At 38.5% G+C, this 14008-nt stretch overlaps 1 pseudogene; it reads right to left on the reverse strand.

The window, feature by feature from the left end:
- Window positions 1–9775: 9775 nt before the first annotated feature.
- LOC143672195 (non-POU domain-containing octamer-binding protein pseudogene) lies at window positions 9776–11608 on the reverse strand (annotated as a pseudogene).
- Window positions 11609–14008: the final 2400 nt, after the last annotated feature.

A 14008-nucleotide genomic window follows, 5' to 3' on the forward strand; every position in this document is an offset into this window, starting at 1 on the left:
CCTGTAGGAATATGGTACTACTTCTGATTCACTATTTTTCTAGGTAGGAGCAGTTCTAATTGTTTCTACTTGGTCTTTCCTACCATAATATCCCTCATTCCAGAAGTCAGAGAAGCAATGCAGGATTTCTGCCAGTTGCTGAATATGTAAATTCCAATTATGCATTCAGAAACTGGTGAAACAATGACAGAATGGGTCCAGGGACACACAGAACCCACTGTGAGATGGATCTGAGCTAAACCTACATCCATCACCTGACCTCCATAAGCCCCTACTCTGACTATCAGTCCATAGTGACATTTTGGATATCCTGGAATTAGTACCACTTCTGAGCTTGTGTCTAATAATCCCAAAAATATCTGATCATTTCATGTTCTCTAGGGCACAGTTACCCAGGTAAAAAAAAAAAAAAACACATATCTTTTTGGGGAAGGCTGGGAGGAAGGTTAACGTGTAAATTTTGTGCAGTATAGAAGTGTCCTTCCCTAAAGTATCTGGCCCTCCACTCATTCATGGGGCTTTGGTTCTGTAAATTGTCTCAATTCTGGGAATTGTTAAGGGGCCATGATTCTCTGTTTTTTTAACTCAAGTTAATCTTCTGTTCACTTGACCTAGAATTTTTCTGCTTACACAGCTCAAACAAGAATTTTGTGGAATGCCCGTTTATTTTACTTCTAGGTACCCCATGATCTACTTGCCAATCCCACAAGTGTCTGCAAGTCAGATAATTTTGAATGCTGCTTTGAGTCTACTATCCATTATTGTGGTCACACCCACCTTGTCTACGGTGATTAACTGTCACCACATGGCTTTGACCTACTCAGGAACTAATCCCATTGCGTTTAAGTATTCCAGCTCAGTGATGACATTTCCCAGAGTAATATCTGACCTACTGAGAAGGGTGACTGCAGAGCTCTTCAGGGATAATGGAGTTAATTTCACATATTTATTTCTCAAGGTTCTGGTGAAAGATGTGTCCTCTGGACATTCTTGGGGTGTGTGAGCAGGTCTTTCATGATAAATATGCTCTAACATTCCAATTTCTCTAAGCCTCTAGATCTCCTCATCTGCATTACACCAGGGAAATTTGGGTATTTCCACCTCAGGTAGTGTTGGCCACCTTTTGATCCATGTTTCAGCCAACCACCCAAACACACTGTTAATGCCCTCTCTAACCCCTTGAGCTACAACACTGACTTCAGAATCTCTGTTTAGTGGGTCCATATGAATAAATTAAGATTGATCCAATTTTATATTCCTTCCACCATTATCCCATACCTTTAATATCCATTCCACAAACATTCCCCTGATTTCTATCTATATGGATGGAAAACTTCATGCAGTTCTTTTGGAATATAGCATGCCTTCTCATGGGTCACACTTTGTACCTCATCTTTTGGGGCCTGTTAGGACTTTGGTCTAGTTATAGGTCTTGTAAAAATAAAGGTGATGTGGATGGGTCATAAAAAGAAATTGAAGTGTCTTCAAGCCAATTACTTCAGGACACTCCGTTGTAGTTTCATCTGATAAAACAGTATTAGTCACTTCCACATCAGTTGCACCATTTCACATTTCCACCAACAATAAATGTTAAATTTATCGGCATCCTCTCCAGCGCTTATAATATTCCATTTTTTTAAGTTTTTATTCTCATTCCAGTGTAAGTGAAATGGCATCTCATGGTTTGAAATGTCATTTTTTTAACAGATAAGATGGTGAACCTCATTTCAAGTTTTTATTGACAATTTGGATAACTTCTTTGGAAGAGTGTCTTCTCAAGTCTTTTTCTTATATATTGATTAGGTTGCTTCTCTTATGTTGTTGATTTGTAAATGTTCTTTATATACTCTGGACATTAAGCCCTTATTGTATTTGTGATTTTCAAATATTTTCTCCCATTTAATTCACTGCCTTCTTATATTCAGGATGAAAGACTTTCATGCACAAAGGTTTTAAAGTTTGATAGTCTCACTTATCTAGTTTTTTCTTTTGTTGCTTATGTTATTGGCATAAACTCTAAGAAACCATTGCCTGACACAAGGTCCTGAAAATGCTTCCTGATATCTTCTTCCAGGATTTTAAGGTTTTGGTTCTTATACTTAGCTTTTTCACCTATTTTCTGCTAAATTTTGTATGTAGTGTGGGGTGGAGATACACCTTAATTTGTTAACTAATGGATATCCAGTTTTCCATTATCATTTGTTGAAGAGACTATTATATCCCCTTTGAGTGGACTTGGCATATTGTCAAAAATCAACTGGCTATAGATATGAAGGTTGATTTTTGAACTCTCATTTCAATTCCTTTAGTCTATATGCCTTCACTTGTGCCATCACCATACTTGTTTGTTTACTGCAGCTTTGCAATAAGTTTTAAAATCCATAAACATGTTTCCTCTGACTTTGTTCTTCTTTTTCAAAGTGATTTTGGTTATTCAGGGCCCCTTGCCCTTCCATATAAATTTGATAACTGGCTTTTCCATTTCTGCAAAGTAGGTTGCAATTTGTATTGGGATTGCACTGAATCTACATAAATGAATATTAATGACATTTAGTTCTTCCAATCCATGAAAACAGAATTTCCTTCCACTATTAGGTCTTCTTTAAATTCTTTGGCAATGTTTTGTAGTTTTGTGTGCCCAAGTCCTTTACATCATTGGTTTGATTAATTCCTATATAACTGATTCTTTTAGTTGCTATACCAAACGGATATTTTTTCATTTTTATTGAATTTTCTTGATATCTTCATATACTATATAACCATCCAAAATGTACAATTAGTGAGTATCATCAGATAGTTGCGCATTCAATACCACAATCAATTTTGAACCTTTTCATTACTCAAAAAGATACATATAAGAATAAAATAGATTATGATGCTTAACAAATGCTAGTAAAATGGCAGAGTAGGAGATGCTAAGGGCATCCCAGCTCCATTCAACAATAAGAGATGTGATAGGAAAATGACTGAGACTGTGGTTCCTGGGTGCAAGTGATCGTGGAAGGTCTTTTACTTTGTATAGGGAGGACTTGGGCAAAAAAGATGGAGAAATTGGAACAGAGAGAATGGAGTGAACATGCTTGGTCATAACTCTGGCCATTGTTGAAGCTGGCTTGGGAAAGTTTTCCCTTTGGCTTCATAGCTGGAAGTGCCCATGGCAAACTTTGAAGATAACAGATGTGCTTTTCTGGCCTCCAGACATTTCCAGGCTGGCTGTTGGTGGGTGAAGTTGAAATACCTGGTCTTGCAGCCCAGTCATCCCAGGGGGGAGTTTGGGGGCCACTAGATCCATCAGCCACACTGGGGAAGTCTCCATTGGCATGCATATTGCTTGTCCCCCAGCCTCAGGATTAGCAGATTTTTGGCATATGGCACACAGTCAGTGGCCCAGGCTGGAGTCTTGTCAGGTTTTCACTTGATTTGGCTGGCACTTGTAGTCTGGGTCGGGTGGGCCTAAGGAGATGAAAAGGCCCAGGAGTGCCATCTGCCAGGGAGAAGAGGAAACTCCTTTCTGACAAATTGTCTATCTGCCAAGCTCTCAAACAAAGCCCTGACTAGAATTCCAACCTTGCCTTGAGATTAGGGTCTTGGTCTCATTGGGAAAGACTGACAAAACCAATCCAAAAGGAGGCCATCAAAGTTAATACATGTAGCTACAAAATCTTAGACATTGAAAGGAAATAAATGTGCAAAATAATCTTACTAAGACGTTAAAATGCTTCACCCACAACAGAAGACATTAAAGCTTGTGAAGGACAAGGCAGATATGGCTCAGCCAAAATTAAATCACCTGATGGGATAGAAAACTTGGAACAGCTGATTAAGCTTGTTCATAGTGAGATAAAAGACATCAAGAAGACACTGGGGAAATATAAAGAAGAGGCAAATATGCCCCAGCCAAATGACCAAATTAAATCACCCAAAGGGACTAAGAATTTGGAACAACTAATTAAGTTTGTTCATAATGATATAAAGGATATCAAGAAGATACTAGAAGAGCATAAAGAAGAATTTGAGAGAATAAATAGAAAAATATCAATCATCACAGAGATGAAAGATACTGTAGGCCAAATTAAAAACATATTACAGACTCACAACAGCAGATTTCAAGAGACAGAAAAAAGACTAAGTAAATTAAAAGACACGACAAATGAACTTGAGCATTCAGAAGAAAAAATGACAAGAAAGATGAAAAATGCAATTTGATTTCAGGGAAATGATTGACAACATGAAGCATACAAATATAAGAATTATTGGTGTCCCAGAGGGAGAACAGAAAAGTAAAGGGATAGGAAGGCTATCCCTTGAAGATATAATGGAGGAAAACTTCCCCATCCTTATAAAATACATAAATATCTAAACCAAACAAGCCCAGTGAGTCCCAAATAGAATAAAATCAACTATTCTTACTCTAATACATATATACTTATCAGGATATCAAATCTTAAAGAGAGACAAAAAGTCATGAAAGCAACAAGAGAAAAGAGATTTATTACACACAACAGAAACTAGGTAAGTCTGAACTCAGACTACTCCACAGGCACCATGTAGACAAGAATATAATGGTATGATATATTTAAGATTCTGAACTAGAAAGACTTCCAGCCAAGAATTCTTTATTCTGCCAAGTTGTCCTTAAAAATTGAGGGAAAGAATAAAATCTTCAAAGGTAAAAACAGGTGCAAGTATTTGCCTACAAGAGACCAGTCCTACAAGAAATACTAAAATATTTCTTAAATACTAAAGGCAGCTCTGTTGACTGAAAACAAAAGGCTAGAGAGGGAGTTCTGGAGGAGGGTACAGAATTGAAAAGTATTAGCAAGGGTAACTTAAGTGATTAAAAGTAAGAGAGGGAAAGAATACATAGACCTGACAAATAAAACTTTAGGATAAGATGTTAGACCCAAGAGCTGTCTTTACAGTAATAATTCTGAATATTTATGGACTAAACTCATTAAAAGACACAGATCAACAAAACAGAATAAATAAGATGATCTCACAAGAGATTATCTTAAGCCCAAAGTTGCAAACAGATTGAAAAGATGGAAATAGATATCTTATGCAAGCTGTAACCAAAACAAAGCACAAGTAGCTGCAATAATATTCAATTAATATATAAAAATCTTTTCTCCTATGATATTATGAGATGAGATTTTCATATGTTACTTGTAAAACCATTCAAATCTTTACATTTTCTTGAAATCAAAAACTTGAAAACATTCAGTAACATAAGTCATTACAATGACAAAGTTAATGTTTCTAATAATTTTCTTCTTAATATTTTAAGAATGTACACAGTTTTGATAACTAATCAAATTGTATTACAGCTATGGTTTAATATTTAGAATTCAGGAAACTAATATCTGTATTTCTAGATTTGTTCCCTGTTTGCCTTAATTTTGAATTGGCCTATAAAATATTGTACAAACACAGGCTTTACAATGATTTATTTCATTTACTATATCTGTGGATAAGCTAACCAAGATACCAATTTCTGGTGGTTAAGATTGCATATATTGTCAAAACATTTGAATCTTTATATTTTCCTGAAATAAAAAACTTGAAAATGTTCAGTAACATAGTTCATTACTGTCTCAAAATTGAGATTTGTAATAACTTTCTACTTGATATTTTGAGAACATTCACAATTTTGAAAGCTAATCAAATGGTATTTAAATTAGAGCTTAATATTGAGAACTTAAGAAATTTATATGTCTATTTGTAGATACAGGATAAGATTTTAGATGCAAGAACTGATTTTACAGTAATAATTTTGAATGTTATTGGACTAAATTCACTAACTAAAAGACACACTGACAGAAAAGATTAAATAATGCAACCTATCTGTATGCTTCTCTCAAGAGTCTTATCTTAGTCCCAAGGTAACAACCAGATTGAAAGGGAAGGGAAGAAAAGAGATATTGTATGTAAACTGCAACCAAAAAAAAGTGCAAGTAGCTACAGTAATATTAGATAAAATAGATTTTAAGTGCTAAGATATCTATGTTAATTGTAAAAACATTTGTATCTTTACATTTTCCTGAAATAAAAAACTTGAAAATGTTCAGCAACATAGGTTATTACTATAGCAAAGTTTGATATTTCTAATAACATTCTACTTGATATTTTGAGAATGTGCACAGTTTTGAAAGCTAATAAAATGATATTTAAGTTAGTTTTTAATATTTAAAATTCATGATATTCTGATATCTGCATCTGTAGTTTTTTCCTTGTTTGTCCTAATTTTAATTGGTTTATGAAATTTGCTGTAAATACCCAGACTTTACAATGATTACAGTTTGTTTAAAATGCCAAAAATAAAGTGTGAACCAAAAGGAGAATAAAATAAAAATAAAAACGAAATTGAACATAAAAAACATCCCATACCGTTTATCCTCCTCATTATTTATAAATTTATTGTTTTTATTTTTTACTCCTCTGCCCACACATTGGTTGAAGGGAATGTCAGCCACAAGGTTTTTGCAATCACATGGTCACACCATAAAAGCTATACATATACAGTCATCTTCAAGAATCAAGGCTAGTAGAATACAGTCCAACAGTTTCAGGTATTTCCTTCTATTCTAATCCACTAAAAAATAAAAAGGGTTATCTTTATAGTACTTAAGAATACTATATACTCCAGAATCACCTATTTAACATTTCTCGGACACTGAAACTATATTTTGTTTCATCTCTCTTCCCCATTTTAGTAAAGAAGCCTTTCTTAATTCCATGATGCTAGGCACAAGATCATCCCCAGGAGTCATGTCCTGAGTTGGCAAGGAGATGTAAACCTCTAGCAGTCAATATCCCTCATAGAGCAGGAAGACAGTGGGTTTACCTAATGAGTTGACTACGAGAGAGGCTACATCTAAGCAACAAAAGGCATTCTCTGTGGGAGACTGTTGTGCTCAGGCTATTAAATTGGTGGTCCCTGTCAGGTATGGAGTTGTTAAGGATTCCACATGAGACAGTGAGTCAAGGTAAAGAAAAAGATTTATTGGAGAACAAGCACAGGGAAAGCCACTGACCCAGAGGTCTGAGGGATTTAAAAAGTGACCTTGGCTTCCCTCTTATGAGGCTGCTTTTTAAAGAAAAAAATCATGCCAGCAAGTTTAAACTAACAAAGGGGTTTTTTAACTTAAGGAGTGATAAATTGTTGTGGCATCTGCACACTATTCTTCTTTGATGTGCAGGTATCAGGCCAAGTGAGGCACTGTTAAGGAAGAGTGGTATCAGCAGAAATAGATTTTGACCGTATCTCTAGTTATGTGGGATGTCTTCATTCGCCATCTGCAGGATGCAGCATCAGCGGTATGGATAGTTAATTAATATCTGGATTCCTGGACCTGCCAACGAAACTGAGGTGGAGGGGAATCTGTTCTGAGATCTAACATTCCTGCCTTTTTCTTTTAATAAAATTGAATGAAGCTGGTGTTGAACTTGGGTTAATGCCTTAGTGCAGCTCAAACCAATTTTTGAAGGATTAGGGACGTTGTGCTCTTTTCATTAGCTACTTCTTGAGCAGTGTGGGCAGAGCTGGGGAAAAATTTGCTTTGAGCAGGGCAGAGGCATTACTGTTAGGGTTTTATGGATCTTCCATTGGCATGGGTTGGTAGCAGTGTAGTCTTTATGACACGAGCAGGTCTGTGGATTTCTGTTGCAGCAGAAATATGTTTTCAGACATTAGGTTGGTTACAGCAGCTATTGACCTGTGAACAAATCCAGGTAGACATTGTAAAAGAAAAAGGGCTAAGAGCAAAATTAGTAAAAGGATAATTAGGGGTTCAATCAGGGTGAGTAAGATGGCTTTTAAAGGAGTAGAAAAGAATGGAAGAAAGTTTGAGAAAGTTTTTTAACCATTTGTTAAATTATTCTTTTATTATGGCCGCATTTTCTTTTAATAGTTTTAAATTCTGATCTCCTTGACCTGTATTGTTGATGTAAACACAACAGGTTCATTTAATATTGCACAGGTTCCTCCTGCGACTGAGGTTAGGGCATCTAGGGCCCTTCTATTTTGTAATACCATTTCTGCTAAGCTATTTAAAGATTGTTCTTGTTCCTCTAGAGCTTTGGTAGTGGCTTTCCAAGATTGCTGCATCATCTGGGAAATAGTTAGGATAGTGGCTTAGAACACTGGGATGTCAATAAACCAGAAAAATCTTCAATATACAGTGTGGCCTAGTCCTGGGCTTTCTAGAATAGAATTGAAGCATCTGCAAATATGCTTTGAAGTTCGAGTGTTACATGTTAGAGGTCTGCTTAGGTGAGTTTCAAGAAAAGAGCCAAGATTGGGAATTTGCCCCAAGGAAGCCATTTCAGAAGGTATTAAGATTTGAGCTCCAGGTGATAAGGTTACAGTAGTACAGGTTCTTGTCCAATGTTCAGGAAGTAATAAGTAAGCTGTGTTTCCACATAAGAAAATAGTACCCCATACCCACCATAAAAAGAGCTAAAGAAGGGCCATTAAGCCAGACTTGGCATGCATTAGTAGGGAGGAAAACAAATTGGGGGTTGTAGTTATATGACCCTGAGAAAAGTTCATCTTCACATAAAGGGGAATAATGGGTTTAAAGGGGTTGAATTTCAGATTGGCTGGGCCATAACAAAGCACATTGTGGAAAAGGAGTTGGAGAACTTTGCTTCCTTTTGGTACTCTGGGAATAAGGTGTTAGCTGGGCTTCTTGTTTTGCTACAGGTTTTAGTTAGAAAAAGGCTGGAATGGTGAAGAATTTGGTTTTGACAGGGTGTTAGTAAGATGCTTTGGATATTTGACTGATTTGAAGAGATTTTGTTATTCTTAGAGATTTTTTGGTTGGGTAAGTTAAAAAGTTGGCCTGAATAGAGTCCTAATCTGAATAATTGGGTTTTATAAAAGCCAGGTCATAAGATTGTATCTTCTGTGTATTGGCTTCTGGAGTTACTTATTTCAGTGCCCCAGGATAGAAACCTGGTTTTATTAGTTAATATTGTGAAGTTATTTTGGGTGCTTGGCACCCACTTCATGAAAGTTGAATTAAAGGTTAAGGTATAATGGCAGAAGGAGCTGTTAAGATATCATAAATTAATAGTTCAGAGATTGGAAACATAGTGGGAAAAGGATAGATTAGATTTGCCTATTAGTTGGGGTAATGTTCAGTGGGACCTGAGCATTTTTGGTTCGGGTGGGTTTTTAGGTTTGGGGCCTTTCTTTGATTTTGAATTATTTTTTTATATCTTCCCAACTGTAAATTTTGTGCTAAAGATTTTTTTTTAAGGCTTAAAATGTAGTTTAATAAGTTGATGCTGCATTACTGATCCATTTCTCAGAAAAACTCCAAATTCATGGTATCAGAGACAAATCAAGCATGGTACACCAATAAAAAATGCACAGCATAACTACCTAAGATAGGCATGGCTAAGAGCTACTGTCAGACCTTCAGCATACAGCAACCCTGTTCCCAACATTGTACTAAGCCTATCAAGAAAAGCTGTGAATAGTAACATCATAGACACAAAAGGGGCCATTCCCGGGCAGTCCTCACCCAAGAAAAAGATGGATGCAAGTTAACACAAGATATTTTAAAGATATACTAAAATGAAAATCTATGAGAAAACTTCTTTAGGACATGAAGGGGTAATATATGGGCTATAACAGAACCGTATGTACGCTGTCTGTGATCTCTGTGGACATTTGCCTGAATTCTAACCTGGGAGTGAATGGAACAATGGGGCTAAGGTCGCAGGGTAACGTTTGGTTTTTGTGGTATATGTGGCAGTGTCTCAGGTTGGGGGACAAGGAGTATAAGAATAAAAAAAAGCAAACAGAACAGGATGGACAAAGAATGGAATGATCAAGATTAATAGGGCTCTAACTGGATCCATTTTTGCCATGGTTCCCCCAGGCCCTCGACATCAATAACATTTGAGACTTCAGGAATGCACCACACAGAACTGATTTGTTAAATAATATACCACACTGAACTGATTTGTTAAATACCACTCTCCCCCCCTTGCCCTAGGTCTCCCTAGAGTAGTACAGAAAGGGAAAACCTAACTATTGGGAGGAATCCCTAACACTCTTCCAGGGAAGAATTCTGGCTAGTCCAAAAAGGGTCCTTCTTTTAAGGGTTTGGGAAACTAGACACTGCAACTTTATTAGTATCGGCGACGTTTGTTTGGAGCAAATTCAGCTCCAGGAGCTGCACGGTTGAATGCAGGTGGGGTTCCACCAATGGCCCCAATTCCTTCCATTGTAGCAGCTTGGCCAAAGCGTTCAGTTGTTGGTGGGGTCAATCCCAAGGTTCCATCTGGCATCATAGTGGCTGGTCCTGGAGGAGCTGGAGTACCAGCTGGCACAGGAGCAGGTGGCATGGCACCTCTGTTGTTTATGCCCATAGCACCTCCCATAGCCATCTGGCCCATCTGTATCTCCCGCTCTCTCGCATCAGGGAAGGTTCCCTTGAATCCCTCCTGCTGTCGCCGCATCATTTCTTCCTGCTGCCGTCTCATCTCTTCCTCATGGCGTCTGCGTTCCTCCTCCTGCCTGAGCTCCAGTTGCTTTCGTTTTTACACCTGTTGGTTGTGCAGCTCCTCCATCCTCCGAAGTTCTTCTTGGCGCCTCATTAAATCCTGCCTCATTAACATGACCTGGTGCTCAGGGCGAGCAGCCTCCATCTCCATTTCCGGCTTCTCACGAGCTTCCTTGATGTTGCGGTCCACTTGGTCTTGCTGCTGCTTCTCCATCTCAATGAGCGCCTTCCAACACATGGCATACTCATACTCAAAAGAGCCAGGCTGTGCAAATCTGGGTGGCTGTTCTCGCTCCTTGTGAAATTGCTGGTTCTTTATAACCAGCTTCTCTGGAAGTCCCTCTTCATCATCTAACTGGTCCATGGGCTCCACAGTCACAGGTCGAGGAAATGTGGTTAGTAGGAACAAGCCTTCACTGCATCTGTCCAGAGCTTTCCGAGCAGCTGGCTTCCCTGAGAACTCAACAATGCCTTTACCTGAGGGCCTTCCTCAATCATCTACAATTACTACAGCCCTCTCCACCTGACCAAACACAGAAAAGGCCTCCTCCAGCAGTTCGTTGGACACATACTGAGGAAGGTTTCTGACTGTAAGGGATGCACTATGGCAGGCAAAGCGCACACGTAGCTGCTTTCCACGGAGTGGCATGTTGTCCAGCTCTACTTTGGCAATCTCCACTAGGGTCCATGTTTCCAGGCGGATAAAGCCAAAGCCTTTATCCTTATGAATGAAGACCTCGCCAGCTTTCCCGTATTTTTCAAATAGTTTCCTCATTTCCTCCTCAGTGATGTCAGGAGGAAGATTGCCCACAGAGACGGCTACGTTGGGTAAAGGTCTTCTCTCCTGGTTTCCTAAAATTCTTCAGGTCAATAGTCAAGCCTTCATTTTGGCTGCTGGCCTGCTGCCCGTTTGCAGGTATTGGTGGTGGTGGTGGTTGCTGCTGTTGTTGCTGTGGGTGGTGCTGCGGGTGGTGATGTTGATAATGCTTTCTCGGAGTATGGTTTTGCTTCTCCAGGTTAAAGGTTTTATTGCTCTGCATTTCTGCACCCTCTACCGACTGTTTTCTCCTCAGAGTAACGGCGACGCTACACGGCCTGTGCTAAAGATTTTAATTTTAGGTGGGTTGTTACTTGCATAAAGAATTTCAAATCCATAGTATTGGGGAGTTATTGTAGGCAGCATCTCTGTGCTCACAGGAAAATCTGAGACAGAGAATGAAGTGGTATGTATGGATTTAGGACAGATCCAACAATTTGTTTTACTCATAACTGCAGCAATTGATTGGATATCAGGTGTGAATGGGTGTTGAGGTTGGGAGGATATATATGTTAACATAAAGAGGAATGGTGCAAGCTGGAAGAATAGCATGATGAATAAATGTTATTCAAGCAAGAGATCAGCTGTTAGAAAAATGAGGAAGAAAGAGTATAGGGTGATTGTTCAGGGATGTAATCTTGTAAATCTCCCAGATAATGGAAGTCAGTAATGAATTCCAAAAGGGTGTGCAGAGTGAGAGGGCCTTCAAGGGATAGCCATGCTAGATTGTCAGAGGTTATTTGCAGAAATGTGAAAATGGGGGGAAAGTCACTCATAGGACTAAAACATTTTTAAAATTATTTATAAGGCTAGAGGGCTGAATATGTTTTAGCATCACAAAGAGGAAGAAGAATTATTTTATCGTGGAGATTTCCACCACCAAATTAGGGTAAAGTTTGTTTCTAGGAAATAGTGGTGGTGGATGTTCTCCAGCAAGGCTAAAATTGCTAGCTGAAGGACAAAGATAAACACAAGGATAAAAAATACCAGACTGCAGGTGTGCCAAGCCAGAGCACTCATTCTATCCTGGGGCTGATTTTGGAGATCTTATATTTAAGTGCTTCCATAAGTATGCACAAATATTGCTGTTTGAGGTCCCTCATGGGCTAGTGAGGATACTGGGGTCCATCTCAGCTAGTTGTTGAGTCATTTTAAGCTTGGGGAGATGATCCCAAAATGTTCATCCTGATAATTTAGCAGCAGTTGGAGTGGTGAGTAAAACTAAGTACGGTTTTGTCCAAGAGGGGGTTAAAGATTTTTGTTGCAGGGTTTTTAGATATGCATAGTCTCCTGGGGATATATGAGGATTAGTGGGGCCTTGGGTAGCTTGAGGTAGGTTGGTATTTGCATAATCCCTAATAGTTACCCAAGTTTGAGTTAAAATAGGGAGGTAGTCTTTTTAGGAGGAGACTGGAGGAGAGAAGTTGCCAAGTAATAAAGGCCTTGTAAACACTTTTTCAAAAGGCTTAACATGTGGTGTTTATGAAGGACACTTTGAATTTTGAGAAGTGCAATTGGTAAAAGTTTAAGCCATAGTAATTAAGTTTGAGTCCTTTGTTTAGTTAAATGCATCTTAATTATGCCATTTATTCATTCTACTTTGCCAGATGATTGGGGTCAGTATGGGGTATGTAGTTGCCAATGTATCCCTAAGGTTTGAGATACTTGCTGCATAATTTGGGAAATAAAGGCAGAGCCATTGTTAGATTGCAGAGATGTAGGCAGAGCAAACCTAAGAATAATGCTCTGCAATTAAACAGTGGTTACTTCACAAGCTTTTTCTGAGGTAGTAGAGAAGGCTTCCACCCAACCTGAAAAAGTGTCTACAAAAGCTAAGAGATATTTAAACTTTTTGATCGGTAAAAGGTTAGTAAAGTCAATCTGCAAGTCCTGTCTGGGAATTTGTCCTCTTGCTTGATGGAAAGGGTAGGGGGCTGGTTTGAGACTGCCATGAGGGGTGGAGCACTGGCAGATGGTGCATATCTTAGTGGTGTGTTGAAGCTCTGAGTAAAGTTTAGGGTGACTTATGGTTTGAGATAAGAGCAAGGCCAGTGGCTTGGCACCAATATGAAATGGGTCATGCAGGTTAATTAAAAGTTCTTGTGCATGCTTCTGGGATGGTATTATTTTATTGTTTAAACAAAACCATCCTTTGTAGAGGGTGGCACTGAGCTGTGCCAAGTCTGTTTGGTCTAAAGTGGAATAAACAGGTGCTGGAGTGGGCATTATTAGAAACTGGGTTGTGGTTTAAGCTTGTTTTTTCTGCTTCTTCATCCGCTCTGTTTATTACCTATTCATATGGGGTCCTTTCCATTTTGATGAGCCTTGCAGTGAATAACTGCTACTTCAGCAGGGGTTTGTACGCCTCCATGAGTTTCAAGATAAGAGTTTTGTTATTAATTGGAGAGTTTTTAGAAGTAAGGTATCCTTTCTCTTTCTGCATTACTAGATGTGAGTGAATAATATAGAAAGCATACTTAAAGTCTGTATAAATATTGGTAAGGGTATTTGCTGCTAATTTGAGAGCTTGGGTGAGAGCTATGAGCTCTGCTTGTTGGGAAGTGGTGCCAGGTGACAAAAGATTAGATTCAATTATTTCTTGGGCAGACACTATAGCATATCCTGCTTGCTTAGAGGTTTTTTTTTAAAGCACTGCCATCAATAAACCAAGTAT

This window comes from Tamandua tetradactyla, chromosome X, assembly GCF_023851605.1.
Source record: "Tamandua tetradactyla isolate mTamTet1 chromosome X, mTamTet1.pri, whole genome shotgun sequence".
Classification (NCBI taxonomy): Eukaryota; Metazoa; Chordata; class Mammalia; order Pilosa; family Myrmecophagidae; genus Tamandua; species Tamandua tetradactyla.